The sequence below is a fragment of the Odocoileus virginianus genome, chromosome 1 (assembly GCF_023699985.2).
Source record: "Odocoileus virginianus isolate 20LAN1187 ecotype Illinois chromosome 1, Ovbor_1.2, whole genome shotgun sequence".
Classification (NCBI taxonomy): domain Eukaryota; kingdom Metazoa; phylum Chordata; class Mammalia; order Artiodactyla; family Cervidae; genus Odocoileus; species Odocoileus virginianus.
In genome coordinates, this window is record NC_069674.1 from 23164597 (window position 1) to 23181411 (window position 16815).

Genomic DNA, 16815 nt, shown 5'->3' on the forward strand with positions numbered 1-16815 from the left:
GTTAGGGAAGCTTATAGACAGACATACCACTAGGGCAAGCCTGATATAACTGAGTGTAAGCTATTTTTGGCATGAAAATAGCTCTCTAACCCCATCTCGCTCCCTCCCTTGTCATCCTCATCCCTGTTGACCACCAAAGATACTTTAATCCAGAGTTGTCAAACCACTTGTGGTTCCTGTGGACAGCTCTGTCTTCTGCTTCTAGGGTACCTCCTTTAGGACTTTACTCTTAATTTCTCATGAAAGTGAAAATATTAGTCACTCAGTCATCTCTGACTCTTTGCGACCCTCTGAACTGGGGCCTGCCAGGCTCTTCTGTTCATGGAATTTTCCAGGCAAGAATAGGGGAGTGGGTAGCCATTCCCTTCTCCAGGGGACTTTTCTGACCCAGGGGTTGAACGCAGGTCTCCCACATTGCAGACAGATGATTGTCTGAGGCACCAGGGAAGCCCCAGTTTCTTCCTGAAAGGTATTTGGAAACATCCTGCCGTGTCACCTCCATTCCTTGCACAGATGTGTCTCAGTGCAGTTTTCCACAACATATATTGTTTTTGTTTATACGTTGGACACCTGTACTGAATTGACCTTATAAAAGGTTGAAATGCTGTTTATTTGTGTACCACTGGCACACTGCAGGCACCCAAGTTTATTACGTCAGTCTAAATTGAATTTGAGTTGCATTATTTGGGTTGATCACTCATCTTCATTCTTTACCATCCTCACTTCTGAGGATGCTAGGCTGAAACCATGCATCTTTGAACATAGAATACAGGGTACCACCAACATATTCCAGTAAAAGGAGTAGTAAGGACAGGACTAAATGTAATCAGCTTTTCACTTGTTTCCCAATTTCATTCTCAATTTGCCAGGTGGTTACTTGTGAGCTCTGGGAGAGATGTTCAATATTACCATTTTTTAACTTCCTTAGAAAGGAAGAAATGGCACTATATTATTGATGAACAGACTTCTATGTATCGTGGCAGAGTACAGATGCATCATCACATTTCATTACACTGTAACTTTCAGATTTAGTATTACAGAGTTTGTAGAGTAGCACTGTCCCATAGAGCTTTCCAGAATGATAGGAATGATTTATAATGATATGTTTATAATGACTTAGAAGTGATAGCCACTAAGCACTTGAGGCTAGTGAGCCACTTTCAGTGTGGCTAGTGTGACACAGAACTAAAGTTCTCATTGATTTAAAAATAGCCACAAGTGGATGGTGGCTGCTGCATTGGACAGTTACAGAGGATTTGCTTACGTTTGAGTCTAGTGTTTGATAGGTAAACATTAACTTACAGTATTCTGTCTTTAAAAGAAAAATCTTGATTCATTTTATAGTGCATAACACTGTGCTTCCCATTCATAGATCATAAGGTGTTTCCAGGATATTTTTAACGTATGTGAGGCCTTCATGTTGTCGAGCATCTGTCTGTGTTCTGTGGACTTTTCATGGAGTTCATGTGGTCTATTTTCAGGAGCAGAGTGGAGTGATTATGGGTCATTATGGTTTCGAGTAATTATTTATAACATCAAATAGATTTGAATCCTTGGTGTATAAACTGATTGGAAGTCCCATGAGCTTTCCTTAGATGTATTGTGAAGAGCAGGAGCTATGTTTGTCTTGCTGGCCATTATATCCCCAGTGTCCTTGTATGGTACCTGACACAGGGCAAGTGCTCAGAAACATTTGGTGAATAGAAGAACGTTCAAATAGTTTAACACCCTGAATTTAGCCTCAGAGGGTATGTTGTGGAGCTAAAGAGGAGGCCGAGACTCAGTGACTGCACTGTAATTTACAGTTCTTCCAAGGAGTGAATGTGGTCTCTCCAGGGACATTACCCTTAGTCTAGTGACTTTGATACCTTTTCCTGTAGCAGGATACATAGCAAGAATTGTTACCCCTATTTGAGGACAGATTGAAAAATAAAGTCACAAAAAGCTTTGGAGCTCAGGTCACAGGGAGAGGGTTGGAGGTGTAAGTCAAATTGAGGTAGTTGTTTCTATTGCTGTGCACACTTGTTCTGTGATTCTTCCTCAAAGAATTAGTCATGCACTGAGCCATGTTAGTTAGGAAATATGGTTTGTGAAATCGAAGGTAATTATAGATGTTAATAGAGTCTGAAAAGAGGACTGAAAATATCTCTCGTATGGCATGACATTGAGAAAACAGCCTCTATGTGAGAAACAGGAATGGAAATGTTTCTCTCTTAAACCTCTAAATCTCAGTCTGTGATAATCCTAACACCCAAGTTATAAACTTCTCAAAAGAAAATATTTTAAAATGTAAATAGAAACAGATGTTTAGTTGTGCAGATAACCACTACCAGATTTTAAAATATTTATATAAAAAGGTATGAGATACATCAAACATCTGTTTAGAGCGAGAGCCCGAAGGCTGAAATCATTGCGCTCCTTTCACATGGTTGATGCTGTGTTGGTGGGTTGGTGATGCAGCCCCACATGTGGTCTGGTACTTGCAGAAGACGATGCAGTCTGCTCTTGGTGCTGTGCGTCAGACTTACCTAGCTCGTGGTCTTCCGTGTGGCTGGATTATAGCCTTGTCCTCGTTCCTAGGAGACACAGACTAGCCTCCTGTCATTCTGCTGCTATGTGTTGCACACATGAAAACTTTTTTTAAAAATGTATTTATTTATTTTGGGGTGTGCTCGGTCTTTGTTGCTGCGCAGGCTTTTCTCTGGTTGCAGCAAGTGGGGGCTAGTCTCTAGTGCGGTGCACGGGCTTCTCATCGCTGTAGCTTCTCATCCCTGTGGCGTCTCTGGCTCAGGGCTCTCGGGCTCAGGGCCTCTGTAATTGTGGCTCGTGGGCTCTAGAGCACAGGCTCAGCAGTTGTGGTGTGGGGGGCTGGGGAGTGGACTGAGTTACTCCTTGGCATGTGGGATCTTCCCAGAGCAGGGATCAAACCCAGGTCTCCCACATTGGCAGGCGGATTCTTTACCACTGAGCCACCAGGAAAGCCTGAAAACTAATTTTAAACCAGGGTAAGTAAAATATAATTGAAAACAGAAATCTGTTGTCTAAGGAAAATCATATGCTACATTCCAAGATAAAATATGAAGTTTTTTGAGGAGGATCTTTTAGCAGTTTCTGGTCTCTTAGTTGTTTATGACTGTTTTTCAAATGCCTTTGGTGGTGTGTGAACATCTTTGGTGGTAATGGTGGGGAGCCCCCAAATCAAAAACAAACCATCAGCCATGAGTCCCCATAAATTCCTGCTGTTCCTCTCAAACCTGAACCAAAACACAATGACTGCAAGACAAAACCCGCCGCTGCTGCTGTCAGTAATAAAAGTTAACCCACCCGACCAAATAAACAAGAAAGCCTATGAGATTTGAGTTGTTGCTTTTATGGACAGGTCAATAATGTGAAATCTTTTTTTTTTTTTTTTTAGGTATTAAATGTGAATTGTTCATGACAAAAAAAATTCATGTCTGCCTAAGTATTGGCTCAGTTAGTAAAGAATCTGCCTGCAATGCAGGAGACCCAGGTTCAATCCCTGGTTGGGAAAGCTCCCCTGGAGAAGGAAATGGCAACCTACTCCAGTGTTCTTGCCTGGAGAAGAACTCCATAGACAGAGGAGCCTGGCGGGCTACAGTCCATGGGGTCGCAGAGATTCTGACACAACTTCGCAACTAAACCACCACCACCACAGGTTTTATAGCAATTATACAAGAATTACACTTGCCGTAGATCAAGACCTGGTCAGCTTAGAAGATCTTATGTGACTACTTGGATGTAGATGTCATAGCTTAAGAATCGTTTTGAAGATTTATTGAGAATTTTCTTCAGTGACCTTGGTCACTCACTTGGTATAAGAATTGAAGGAAGTTGCTAGCCTCATTTCTTTTCTCTTCAGTGGAGTGGTGGGATTGTGTCAGTGGTTCTCGAACTTTAGTGTATGTAGATGTCATTGAGGGATTGTTAAAACTCAGATTGAGGGACCCTACTTCAGAGTCTCTGACTCATTAGGTCCAGGGTAGGCCTAATAGTCTGCATTTCTTACAAGTTCCCAGGTGATGTTGATGTTGCTGGTCGAAGGATTACGTTTTGAGAACCACTGGATTTGGTCATCTCTTCTAAAGTTCCATGATTCTACGCCTGTTCCCCTCTTCAAGTTGTAGCACCTACCCTTTGATTTCTGCAGCATTATTTTATTTAAAGATTGCTATATGGAAAACTGAGGTTTCAACATTTTAAATGCATTAAATTAATTTTTAATGAGAGTTACTTCAGAATCCCATATAGTTTGCAAAAATTCAGTCTGTTAAAACTCTGATTGGAGTTCTTACCCAATCGTAGAAGTCTCTAGGTAAAATATATTGAAATGTTACTGATGCTATTAAATGACAAAACTGCTTGCTGCTCCCTTAACCTGAATGTTTGGGTATCAAGTCTAACCAAGTGCCTCTTAATACACATCTATAGGGCAAGATGTAGCACATTAGGTAATTGTCAGAACTCATTAAATAAGTGTGTTTTGTTTTATTTTTTTGAGGTGTAGGCCTTTTCTTAATTAAAACCAGTCTATGGGTCCATAATGGGTTCTGATAATGTTAAATGGGGATCGTCCTCTGAAGGTAGCTGCCTGTGGGAGACTCCTGGTTATAGGAATGAGGTACCCATTGGGAGATAAAGAAGCCAGGGCATGGCCATTTCTTATTTTATGGACTTTGGGGAACAGTGGAGGCTCTGTAGTTTCCCAGTGAAGGGGCTTTGAGGCGGGAATCTCTAGGAGCGCACTGGAGATACCAGGAGACTTCTTAAGCAGTTCTTGCAGAGCAACCACACTGTTCTTACCCAGAGTATATGTTTATTTTGCCAGGCTGGGGTGAGGGGGAGGAGGTGAAAGAGGGGGGGTGGACTTAGGAGGAGGGGTTGGTTCATGGAGATGCCAGGGCAGTCTAACAGGTGGTGCTGTGGAAGCATTCCAGATTAGACTCCTGAGTGCCAAGAGTCAGATGGACTCAAGGTTGAAGTGACCAGAAGTAAGATTTGACAATGCATTTTATTTTATTTATTTTTATTTTCAGAGATATGACATGATTTATTTGAAAAAGATCATTCAAGCTGCTGTCCCTGAGAAATGGATTGACAGTGGGCAGGGAGACCAGCTCGGAGGCTGTTTTAGTAGTTTAGGTGAGGTAACAATGATCATTGTGAGAAGAGGAAAATGCAGATAATTGTAGATGTATTTTAGAAATGGAGACAATGCATTTTAATATGAATGAATTTATTGGAAAAGAAAGCATATAAGATTTGGGGGGAATTCCCAGGTGGCGCTAGTGGTAAAGAACTTGCCTGCCAATGCAGGAGACCTAAGAGACCTAGGATTGGCTCCCTGGATCAGGAAGATCCCCTGGAGGAGGAAATGGCAACCTACTTCAGTATTCTTGCTGGGAAATCCCAGGCTCCTGGACAGAGGACTCTCCCTGTAATGTAGGAGACCTGGGTTCGATCCCTGGGTTGAGAAGATTTGGAGGAGGGAATGGCAACTCACTCCAGTATTCTTACCTGGAGAATCCCCATGGACAAAGTAGCCTGGCAGGCTACATTCCATACAACTGAAGCGACTTTGCGCACACACAGTCTTATCTGAAAGCAAGGAAATAGAAAAGAAACAGGTGAAGGGTAAGGAATGGGAGGATAAAAATGAAAGGTTTCTAAACATTTTAAATGTTCTAAACCTGTTTGTAGGTATGTCAAGACTAGTTAATAGCACAGGCTTCTTTTGTTAGAAAAATTAATTAATGAGTTTTCATTTCCGGTGAATCCTTCAAATTAATCACCAGATGCTATTACTTAACGTACATCAAATGCCTTTCCAAAGTTATGCCGAGAATTCATGCAGTGCTTACACTTTTAGATTGCTTTATGATCGTTAACTAGTTTAAATCAAATTCCTGGAAGGCACATGCAGTGCTTATTACGGGTGTGTTTTATGGATTAGGAAACAAATCGTTTGCGTAGCAGAGTCCGCAGAGCTGGGCTGAGGCCACGAAGTCTCCGTTGCTTTTCACATCTACCAGTTTTAAATTTTATCTCGAAATTCTTCTGTGTTCTAATTTCCTTTATACAGCGGTTGAACATTAAATCTTAAAGAGTTGATTTAGCATCCATATAATTGGTTTCAGACTGTATTTCATGGATACTACCTTAACTTTGAAAAGAACTCCATGTGATTTGCTACTCAGATCTGCAGACATTTCTAGACTGAAATATCTGATAGAATCTTTGTAACAAAATCTGTGAGATAGTTTTGGATTCTTTAGACTGGACAGTTTGAGGCTGGGCTTGGCAATCTTCCTGACAAGAGTGCCCATGGGCCAGTTTTCATTGAGCAACCAGAGGAGAGGAAGGTGCTGCTGTGTCATCCCACCCTTCATCTTTCTTAGAGTTTGTCCCCCCTTCCCCAGCTCCACCCTCAGTACCTTTGAAAAGCTTCCTGTGCTTTATAGAGTGAACGCACTTCACACACTAGCTCTTGGCAGTATCCGTCATTGTCCTTCCACACCACTTGAGGGTCCTGTCTTCCAGCTCCTGACAATTCTGTTTTTCTGACAGCCAGGCGGCTGGCTTCTGGTCAGCCAAAGCCCCCTGTGGATGTCCTTTATGATACTACCTCCACATCTTCCTTCATTTTCCTTCTAGTTCTCTTTTCTGTTCTGTGACTGATCTTATTTAAGTTTGGTGGAACGAGTATCGAGGTTGCTGCTGTCACTGTTAAATCGCTTCAGTTACGTCCGACTCTGTGTGACCCCGTAGACGGCAGCCCACCAGGCTCCTCTATCCCTGGGATTCTCCAGGCAAGAATACTGGCGTGGGCTGCCATTTCCTTCTCCAGTGCATGCATGCTAAGTTGCTTCAGTCGTGTCCTACTCTGTGCAACCCTTAGACAGCAGCCCACCAGGCTCCTCTGTCCACGGGATTCTCTAGGCAAGAGTACTGGAGTGGGTTGCCATTTCCTTCTCCAGTATTGAGGTAGGAATAGTGTTAATGCCTAATAATGATCAGTGGGTACCTGCCTCTTTGGATGCTGTGCTTGAGGCTCTGTATTCTTTCCACTGGCTTCTAGTTCCCACTCACACAGAATCTTCCGAGTGTCCCAAGTCTGTGCCACAGGCTGCTCACCTGTAAAATGAGGGCTTGGTGGAGTAAGGTGTTTCTGGCCTTAAAGTGCTGTGATTGAGTTTTTTCACATTGTATTAGGACTGTGAACCCTCCTAGGAGTACTTTATCTTAGTGAAAGTTGCTCAGTTGTGTCTGATTCTTTGCGACCCCATGGACTGTACAGTCCATGGAATTCTCTAGGCCAGAGTACTAGAGTGGGTAGCCTTTCCCTTCTCCAGGGGAATCTTCCCAACTCAGGGATTGAACCCAGTTCTCCTGCATGGTAGGCGGATTCTTTACTAGCTGAGCCACAAGGGAAGCCCTGTTAATCAAGACTGGCCTCCTTGTAGGGTGTTGCTTCTGAGTTCAACCATCAGGCAGTCCAGGACTCCTTGAATTAGTCTGTGTGCAGTGTGTTTGGCCCTCTTTACTTCAGGAGTTAGGGAGGGGTCTCAAGGGCACGCTTTTCCATACTTTCCAGACATACAAGCATCTAAGTCAGAAGACCTGAAAATTAATTGAACATACAAGCATCTAAGTCAGAAGACCTGAAAATTAATTGAACCCAAACACTCCACTGTGGAAAAGTTTTTGGCCCTAGCTGAAATCTTCTGCTGCTTTCATCTCCATGATAGAAACACTGGGCGATATTTGGACTACTAGGGAACTTGCTTAATATTTCTATTAGCTATTGTACAACTCATTAAAAGTTGGTAAAGAATCTGCCTGCAATGCAGGAGATCCCAGTTCGATTCCTGGGCTCGGAAGATCCACTGGCGAAGGGATAGGCTGCCCACTCCAGTATTCTTGGGCTTCCCTGCTGGTTCAGCTGGTAAAGAATCCCAGCAATGCAGGAGACCCTGGTTCGATTCCTGAGTTGGGAAGATCTCCTGGAGAAGGGAAAGGCTACCCCCTCCAGTATTCTGGCCTGGAGAATCCCATGGACTATACAGTCACAAAGAGTCAGACATGGCTGAGCGACTTTCACTTTTTGTTAGTACTGAATCTTTTCATAATATTCACAGCTACATCAGGCTTCTTATCTGTTCATTGTCATTGACAACTGTGTGCTTTCTGTTCTTATATTGATGTAGCATACATTCATGGCACCTATTGTCCATTTTCTAAAAGTCTATAATTACCATTTTTTGCTTTTTTGTGTTTCCATAGATTAATCTTTGCTAGTTATACTGGCAACACTTACCTCATCGGCTTTGTCTTTGTGTCAGTAATACCCCTTCAGCTTTTTCTATTTTTTATTTTTTTAAAATTGTGTAATATCTTTTTTTATAGGCTCTGCCCCAATAGAATTTGTGATGACTTTTCAGTCTTCGTGCTCATTGCCTAAAAATCCAGGTACCTGATAACAAGTGAAAAGTGTTTTTAAATAAAATGCCATTCATAGCCTTTCTTTAGATTTTATCTTTGAAATCTGTTACCTGTTTTATGCTTTTTAGTTAACTGATGAAGTTACTGTGTTTGCAGACTTCTCCTGTTTTCATGAAAAAGTTATCAAAATCCTTGTTTGCTCCCACTTTTAAAGGGTTCAAAATGAAGATTCCTCCTGCTATTAATTTTCTGAACAGAGGCATTTGTTCCGTGCCTCACGTATGTCTTTGTTAACACCTAACTAGCAGTTTAGAACGAGGACTTCATAGGCTTAGTGTATCAGTACCCTATTTAGTCATTTCATATCAGCTGCAGGATATTTTCAAGACACATATTTTTCAGTAATAGGAGATCATTTACAATTCTAAAAAACAGAAATATTTCCAGCAACAGATTGGCTTTAAAATGATTTTTAAAGTGATCATCTGTGGAAGAAACCATGACTAATAATAGCTGTAGAGCATTTGCTCGTGTGTGGGGGACGTGATGATGGCATGAGATCCCGGGCTCCTTCTGTGTCTGAGGTTTCAGCCGCTTTGCTGAGGAAGGGGCCCATGTGGTTGAGGGTCGACCGCAGTGGCATCCTGAGGATCTGACTGGAAATGCCCTCCTTTAGAGGACTGTATTTCCTTGTTTTCTTTGGACAGCACCAGTTGTTTGAAACCACTGAATTGCATTTGTATAAATATACATAGTACTTGCTAAAACATCTTTTTGGATCACGGTGCTCTTGTGGAGTTAAGAGATCCACACTCTGGAAAGATGAGTCATTAGGAGCATGTCAGGTCCTGGACATTCCCGGTAAACAGTCTAGTGTATTTTGGATCGGAGCTCCTTCTGTGTTACTGTTCATATGTTGGAATCCTAATCCTTGACACGGAGTCTAGGAGCAGGCACAAGTAAACATGTCCTCTCTGCACAAACTTTCTGTCCAGAACTGAACAAAAGAAAAACAAACAGGAACACTTCATGGTGTCTGCAGCCTGTCGGAAGGCTTGTGGATGCTGGGGTACTGACAGGCCATTCCTCTTGCTTATTCTCCTGTCTTTCTGTTTTTCTGTGTTCTGTAACCCTCTTGATTGCCTTCCTTTCCCCCGCCCACTCTTGGGTTGTTTCCTGTTTCTTCTGTTTTTTTCCTTCTCCTTTCGCCTTTCCCGTTCCTGGTATGGGTAGCCCAGTAACAACTGACAGTTCCCACAGGCATTCTTGTTAGCCTGACTAAATGGCAGCCCAGAGCCAAAGGCAGGCTTTCCTCTGACAAGATGCCGGTGCAGACTATTTCTGAATATTTCTATTTCTAAAGATGTGAGTATGTTTCTATAGCGGATGCCATGCTGAATGGAAAATAACTGTGAGATGTATAACTTTCCAAACTCTTTGGGATATTTAAATAGGCATTCAAATAGGTTTCAGATTGAAGTTTAAATTTTGTGCTAAAGGACGTCCTGCCAAAATGTAGGTAATAGTAGATAATGAATTTTGAGATTCTTTGTATTTATGAAAATTTTGATTAAAAAAAAGGTGTGGTTTGAGTGTTAAATGTTTTTAAATTGCCTAAGCTGTAACTAATTTGGTATAAAAAATGTGACTGAGTCAAATTTGTGTTAAATACACAGCTATTACTTGCGCCACTCTCTCGAATCAGAGTGTATTCTGTCTTAACTCTCCAGGGCTTCAGAGCTAATTGGACTCAGTCTCCTTATTCTGTAGATGAGATAGTTTACTTAATTTTACACACCTGGTTAGTGGCTTAGCTGACTACAGTTAAGTTTTTCCCCTTCTTTGTCCCCGCTACTTTTTTCAGACAGAACGGTTTTTTTTTTTTCAGAAAGTTAATTTCTGAAATTGAGAGGTCACCATGGGCAGAGAAGCCTGAAAAGAGTATGTGAGTTCTAAACCTGGCTTGACTTGAATTTGCTAGTGGTGGGGTGTTTGAATCGGGGGTTTTAACCTCTCTGGACCTCACTTTTTGGAGGCTTGAACTACAGGCTCTCTTCCAGGCTTGTGATTTGCACTCAGGTGAGAAAATGAAATAGATTTAGAATTTTCCTGTTTTACATTTGTAAAATTTCAACTTGAGTCTTATTTCAAGAAGCGTTCTAATTTTTTAGTAGGTATCCTTTGTATTGTATCTTACTAGTGAATCAACTTTTCCAAAATGTATTGTTGTTAGACACAGCTTGTTGTCTTAGTTGACATGATAGCTGCCTCTTGATTAACCAAAGTAGACACACATTCAGAGGCTGGTCTCCCTTAGTTTCAAACTGGTGGAAGAGTGCCATGCAGGAATATTCCATAGACAGATGACTGAGAGGTACTTTTTTTTTTCCCTGCAAATTGTTGACAGTGTATTACTGTGTTGAGTAACGTCATATAAATAAAATGTAAGAGAATTGGCTATTCTCACTTCTAGGGTTGCTTTATTTGGGATTGTGAAACAGGTTTTTCCATTCTTACTAGGATAATCTGTCATTGTGTCAGGGAGTGGACAGTCATGGCAGTCTGGAAGGTTAGGAAAGATGAGTTTAACGTGTTGGAGAAAAAGATGAGACTGGAGAAGATTTTCTAAAAAGACTGAGCTTCGAGACCTTTCTCTCATTGCTTACCAGTAGTTCCCATGCCCTTCTTTGTTTGAAAAAACCTATTATTTCAATAAACGCTTTTTGAACTGGGTGCTGTAGGGATTACAAAAGAATTCTTCATCCAGAGCTTCTTCCTCTGGGTACTTACTCTCTTGCTGGGTTCTCAGTGCTTAGGCCATGAAGAGATGCAGTAAATGTCTGAGTGTCCCCAAAGAACGACTAGACAAGGAGAGAGAAGGGAGAAGGACTTGAGCTGTAGGAGAAGACCCTAGGAAGCCACAACATTTGAGCGATTTGAGAAGAATAGCTAAAGAATTTGTTTTAATTCTCTTTTGGGGGAGAGTAGAAGTGGTGGGATTGGGTTTGGTTAGGACGTATAGGCCTGGGAGTCCAGAAGGGACAGTTGTATGTTTTAGGGTAGTAAATGAGGGGACCTTTGTGGAAGTTCCTTTATTACCCCATCTTTTTATTTTGAAAATGTCAAACCCTTAGGAAAACAGTAATATGAACACCTGTTAATCCTTCTTCTAGACAAATTGGTTATTAGCATTTTTGCCACGCTTGCATCATGCTCTGTGTATGTACATGTTTTGAATCAAATGTGGTATATATATTTGTATGATTTTCTTTAGCCACTTGAATATAAGTTGCAGATGCAATGACATTTCACCTTTAAATATCTGCTAAAGAGAACTTTATTCTGTGTAACCCCAGTACAGTGATGCCACCCAACAATTTTTGCATTGATATAACATGATCTAGTATGTAGAAGATACTTACATTTGGGGGTGGAATGTGTATGTATTCGTTTTAAATCAGGTGGACTTGTCCAGCACAGTGTATGTTTAATGAATTGGTGGAACAAGAAGAGCAGGACCATAGAAACTGGTTTCAACATATTTTAAAAGTCCTATATAGCCAGTAAGATAGAAAAAGGAAGCCCATTATATTCTGATATGCTATATTCTTGAAGATACAATCCTAGATAAGGACAAAGCATAGAAGAGTGTAAAAAAGAGGTGGACGGATGGATAGATAGAAAAGAAAGAACAATGGTGGACGGATAAACAATGGTGGACGGATAGAAAAGAAAAGAAAGAACATCTCGGAAGGATAAAAAATGAACTATAACATTTTCATGTCTTTAGGAGAAGGAAATAGATAGCTGGAGGGCAGGGAATACTTTTTTTAAAAAATCTTTTGAACTTTGAACATTATTTATTAAAAACGGTAAGTAAGCACAGGCTTAGGTTGATACTGTCATTAACCTTGTAGGGTATAGGACCATACTTCTCTCTGTGTGCTAAAGAAATTTGGAGAATGAGACCTGAAGCAAAGATGGAGGAAATTTTTTATCTCTTAAATTTTGAAGGGACATTTGATGTTTGTGTCACTTAAAGGAAAGGATGTCACGGTGTAAGGAGGTATTGTTTTAGAAAGTGCTGGTGTGGAGAGGAGGGACTTGGGGCGGGGGTGGGGTGGGGTGGGGGCAGTGTCCAGAACGTCTGTACTTCCATAGAGGAAGCATGAAGGAGGTCTCTTAGGAGTTTGTTCATTCCTCTTGGATATTTATTTTTTCTCCTATAAGAATGAGAAACAAGAAGAGAACTTTGTCATTTCTTTCAGTAGAAAAATACAGAAGATGGCAAACAGGACATAGGATTTATTTATATTGTGTGTATATTTCTGCTACCTTTGATGGTGAGAGAAGATAAATATGTTAAAAGCTGCTAAGAGAAAGTGAACATTTAGGAACAATAGCTGGATATTCTCTTTATTTTTAAAAGAGATTCTTGGGTTTTACTGAAGATTATCTGAAGGTTCAAAGAAAATCTTACTGAGTAATACTAGAAATCAGCATTATTAGTAAATTGTTTCCGATAGTGATTCTGTGTGATGTTATACAGTGTGGGCGTTTTTATGTATTTATATGGTGAACTTGTGTGATATTTATGCTTAAAAGTTAGTTTTTTTGAAGTGTTCTGAAATATGTTGCCTGAAAGGTTGAAATTAATCTCAGGGTTAACTCAGCCACGTTCCCCCTCATTTTTGAATGATTAACACAAAGTTATCGATTGGTACCCAGTGCGGGTTCTCTGGAAGGCTGGTGTTTATTAATCAGTGAGTATTGAATTGCTCACAGTGCCCATTAGGTGTCCTGCGGTTAATGGAGACAGATGGTCCACCCTTGATAGATGTTTCTGGAAAGTTAACACGTCCACAGTGGTAGTTACATTCCCTTCAGGGAGGGAAGCCACTGACTGCTCAGGCAGGCCTTCAGGAGGAAGGAAACTGCGGTCTGATTGGGCCTCTCCAGTGTGTGACCTTGCAGGGAAAGAATTTTGATTTTATCAGTTCTTTAAGAGTTGATGAGGACTGTGAGACTGGACGATGTTAAGTAAGCTAAGCAGAATTACAAGCTTACAGGATATTGAACATCCCAGCCAGGTAATCTGCCAAGGTTACTCTGGTCAGTTGTAATCTGGTCAAAAGGATAAAGTTTGGACCTTAACTTGGTGAACATAGAAATTAGATGGGGAAGATGAGATATTTTCAACTGATATTTTCATCAAGTCTTGAGAATTTGGTAGAGGACCCCCCCACCTCCCCCAGGCTATTCTGCCTTAAAAACTGGCCCTTAACATCAGAGCATCTTTATATTTTGGTTCTGGATAAACATGAATTCTTCTCTGGTGTTCTTTGTAGTTAGTTACCAAAAGCCCCATTACTATGTGGCAGATATGGTCCAATACAAAGGTAATGATATAACAGCAATAATAATAATGAGTGCTTACCATGTGTTGGGCATTTTGCAAAAATGTGGAGTCCCCTCCCCCGCACCTATTGTTCCATTAATCCCACAAAAGCCCTAGGAAATAGATAGTATTATCATTCCCACTTTATAGACCATCGAAGCTTAGGAAAGCTCATGTCTTGGAGCCCAAGTTCAGAGGCAGGTAACCTGACTCTAGAGAAACTTAACTATCTTAGCCACATGTCATGGAATTTCTTTTGCACATTTCACCTTCTTTCCAGTTGTGTTTTCCTTAGGATCTAGCATGGCTATTTTGAAACACCTTATCTCTCAAATGAACACTTAGGAAATAATGGTTATTGTTAAAATATTTAAGCTGTAACTTTTAGTGTAGTTTCTTTTTGAAGACTGCTGATCTTAATCTGTTTTATGGTAATTCTGAGTAATAGTATCATTTAGAGGATGGACCATTAAAAATGAAGGTTGGGAAAAAAGCCCAAGGATAATGCAAAGAAAAACTATTTTTTCTTAGATTCTCTTACTGTTAACATTTTCCCCATTTACTTAATCATTTGTGTGTATATTCTTGTTCTGTATTTGTATATGTGTGTGTGTATCAATATATTTTTTCTGGATCATTTGAGAATGTTACATATATCATGGCCCTTTACCTGTGGATATTTTAGTGTGTATTTCCTGAGAACAGGGATGTTCACTTATACAACAGAAACTATTTCATAAATTTACATCGTTAAAATATTTTTATCTAATCTACTATCTGTATCACAGTTTGTCAGTTGACCTAATGTCCTTTATAACATTTTCCCCTGTGGTATAAGATCCAGTCTAAGGTTATATGTCACATTTACTTGTTGTATCTGTTTACTGTCCTTTCTCCTGGAGTGTTTCTACAGTTCGTCTTTTGTCAGATTGACAGTTTTTAAATTCCTTCTTCTGTATTTGTCTGAAGTTTCCTTATCATTAGGTGCAGGTTATGCATTCTCAGTCAGATCTTCGTTCTCCTTGTTTATTCTTTTTCAAAATTAGAAAATTACCAGTGATCCAATATTATTATCTAGGTACAGATCTTGGATTCCATCAGTTTTTCCCAAAATGTCTTTATAGTAGGAAAGTGCTGGGCCATACATTGCATCTGGTCGCCTTTCAGCTGAAACAGTTTTTCCGTCTTTGTGTTTCATGGTGTTGACAGTTAGGAGGAGTAAGTCGGCTATTACTCGCATATCCTTCAGTTTTGGTTTGCTTGAAGTCGCCTCCTGTTGAGGTTCAGGTTTTGCACTTTGGGCAGCAATGCTGCGCAGGGGACACTGTGTTCTTCTCAGTACATCGTTTTCCGAAGCACACAATGTCTGCTTGTCTCGCTTCTGGCCATGCTGACCTTGAGCCTTTGGTTAAGGCCCTATCTGCCAGGTTTGACCAGTGTTACTCTCTCCCTCTTTTCAAACAGTAACTATCTTGTGGAGTGATGTTTTTCATTAATAAACTATTGCGCCTCAGATTTATAGGCTTTGGAATCCATGGATGATTCTTGACTGAATCAGTTAGTCTTATGATGGTTGCCCAATGGAGATTTAAAATTTCATCATTCCCTCTTCATTTATTCACTGGCTTTCTTCCACAAAGCATTCCCTTATCTCTCACTGAAAAAAATATCAGGTTAGACTAATGAATTCTTCCTTTATTCTCATCTGTACTTATTTTGAAGCTCTAATTGTCTTAGATTTGGCCAATAGGTGCCTCCTGAAGCTGATTGCTGTGTAATTTCGGCACATCTGCGCCATTCGCTGACGCGTCCTCACTTTCTAGCACACGGTGACCCTCCTGTGCTGTCTCTGCCTCAGCCCTGGAAGTGGCCATTCCTCCGGGGAGCATATGAGGGTGCCTAGTTCTCTATATCCTGGCCAAACTGTGACTTTTCATACTGTTTCATTTTTGCCAATCAGATAGATCAGAAATAGCATCTCAGTGTAATTTCAATTTGTATTTCTTTCACAAATGAAATTGAACATCTTTTCATATGTGTATACTTTGTGTGTGTGTCTGCATATGTGTGTGTGTGTGTATGTGTGTATTCATGGGACTTTCCAGGTGGCTCAGTGGTAAAGAATTCACCTACCAATGCAGGAGGCACAGATTCGATCCCTGGATCAGGAAGATCCCCTGGAGCATCTCACTCCAGTATTGATGCCAGGATAATCGCATAGACAGAGCAGCCTGGCGGGCTACAGTCCATGAGGTTGCAGAGTCAGATGTGACTGAGCACGCATGCATACACTTGTATATCATGTCCTTTGCCCGTTTTTCTGTCAAGTTAGTTGTCTTTATTTCCTCAATTTTAAGTCTTCTTTATGTATTATGGATGTTAGCCCTTTGTCTGTAATATGAATGCAAATATTTTCTCCCGTTTTATCTTTTATCTTTGGTTAATGATTTTTTTGCCATGCAGAAAAAATTGTTAAACATTTTTATGTAATCAAATTGTCAGTCTTTTATTCTTCCTGATTTTGACTCATAGTTAGTGTGTCCTTCCTTGTACCAAATTTAGAGATGAATTTGCCATTTTTCCCTCTCGTACTTATATTGGCTTCATTGTTTTACATTTAGATCTCTGATTTGTTGAGTCTGTTCTTTATGGTATGAATTTTATCTTTTTCTAAATGACTAATCAATTGCTTTAACCATTTATTAAAAAATCAGTTTTTGCCCTAGTGATTTTTAGACTCCCTCTTTTATCATAAGCAGTACTAACATTCTGTCTGTTTTTGAACTTTCTGTACTACTCCGCTGATTTATCTGCCTGCTTATGGGCCAGTAGCACACTTTTCACGTAAGAGGCTTTATAGCATAATTTAATGTTTGGGAGGCCTAGTCCTCCCCTCTACCATTTGATGTTTTCCTGGCTGTTCTTGCACATGTATTTTTAATACAAAGCTCTGTATC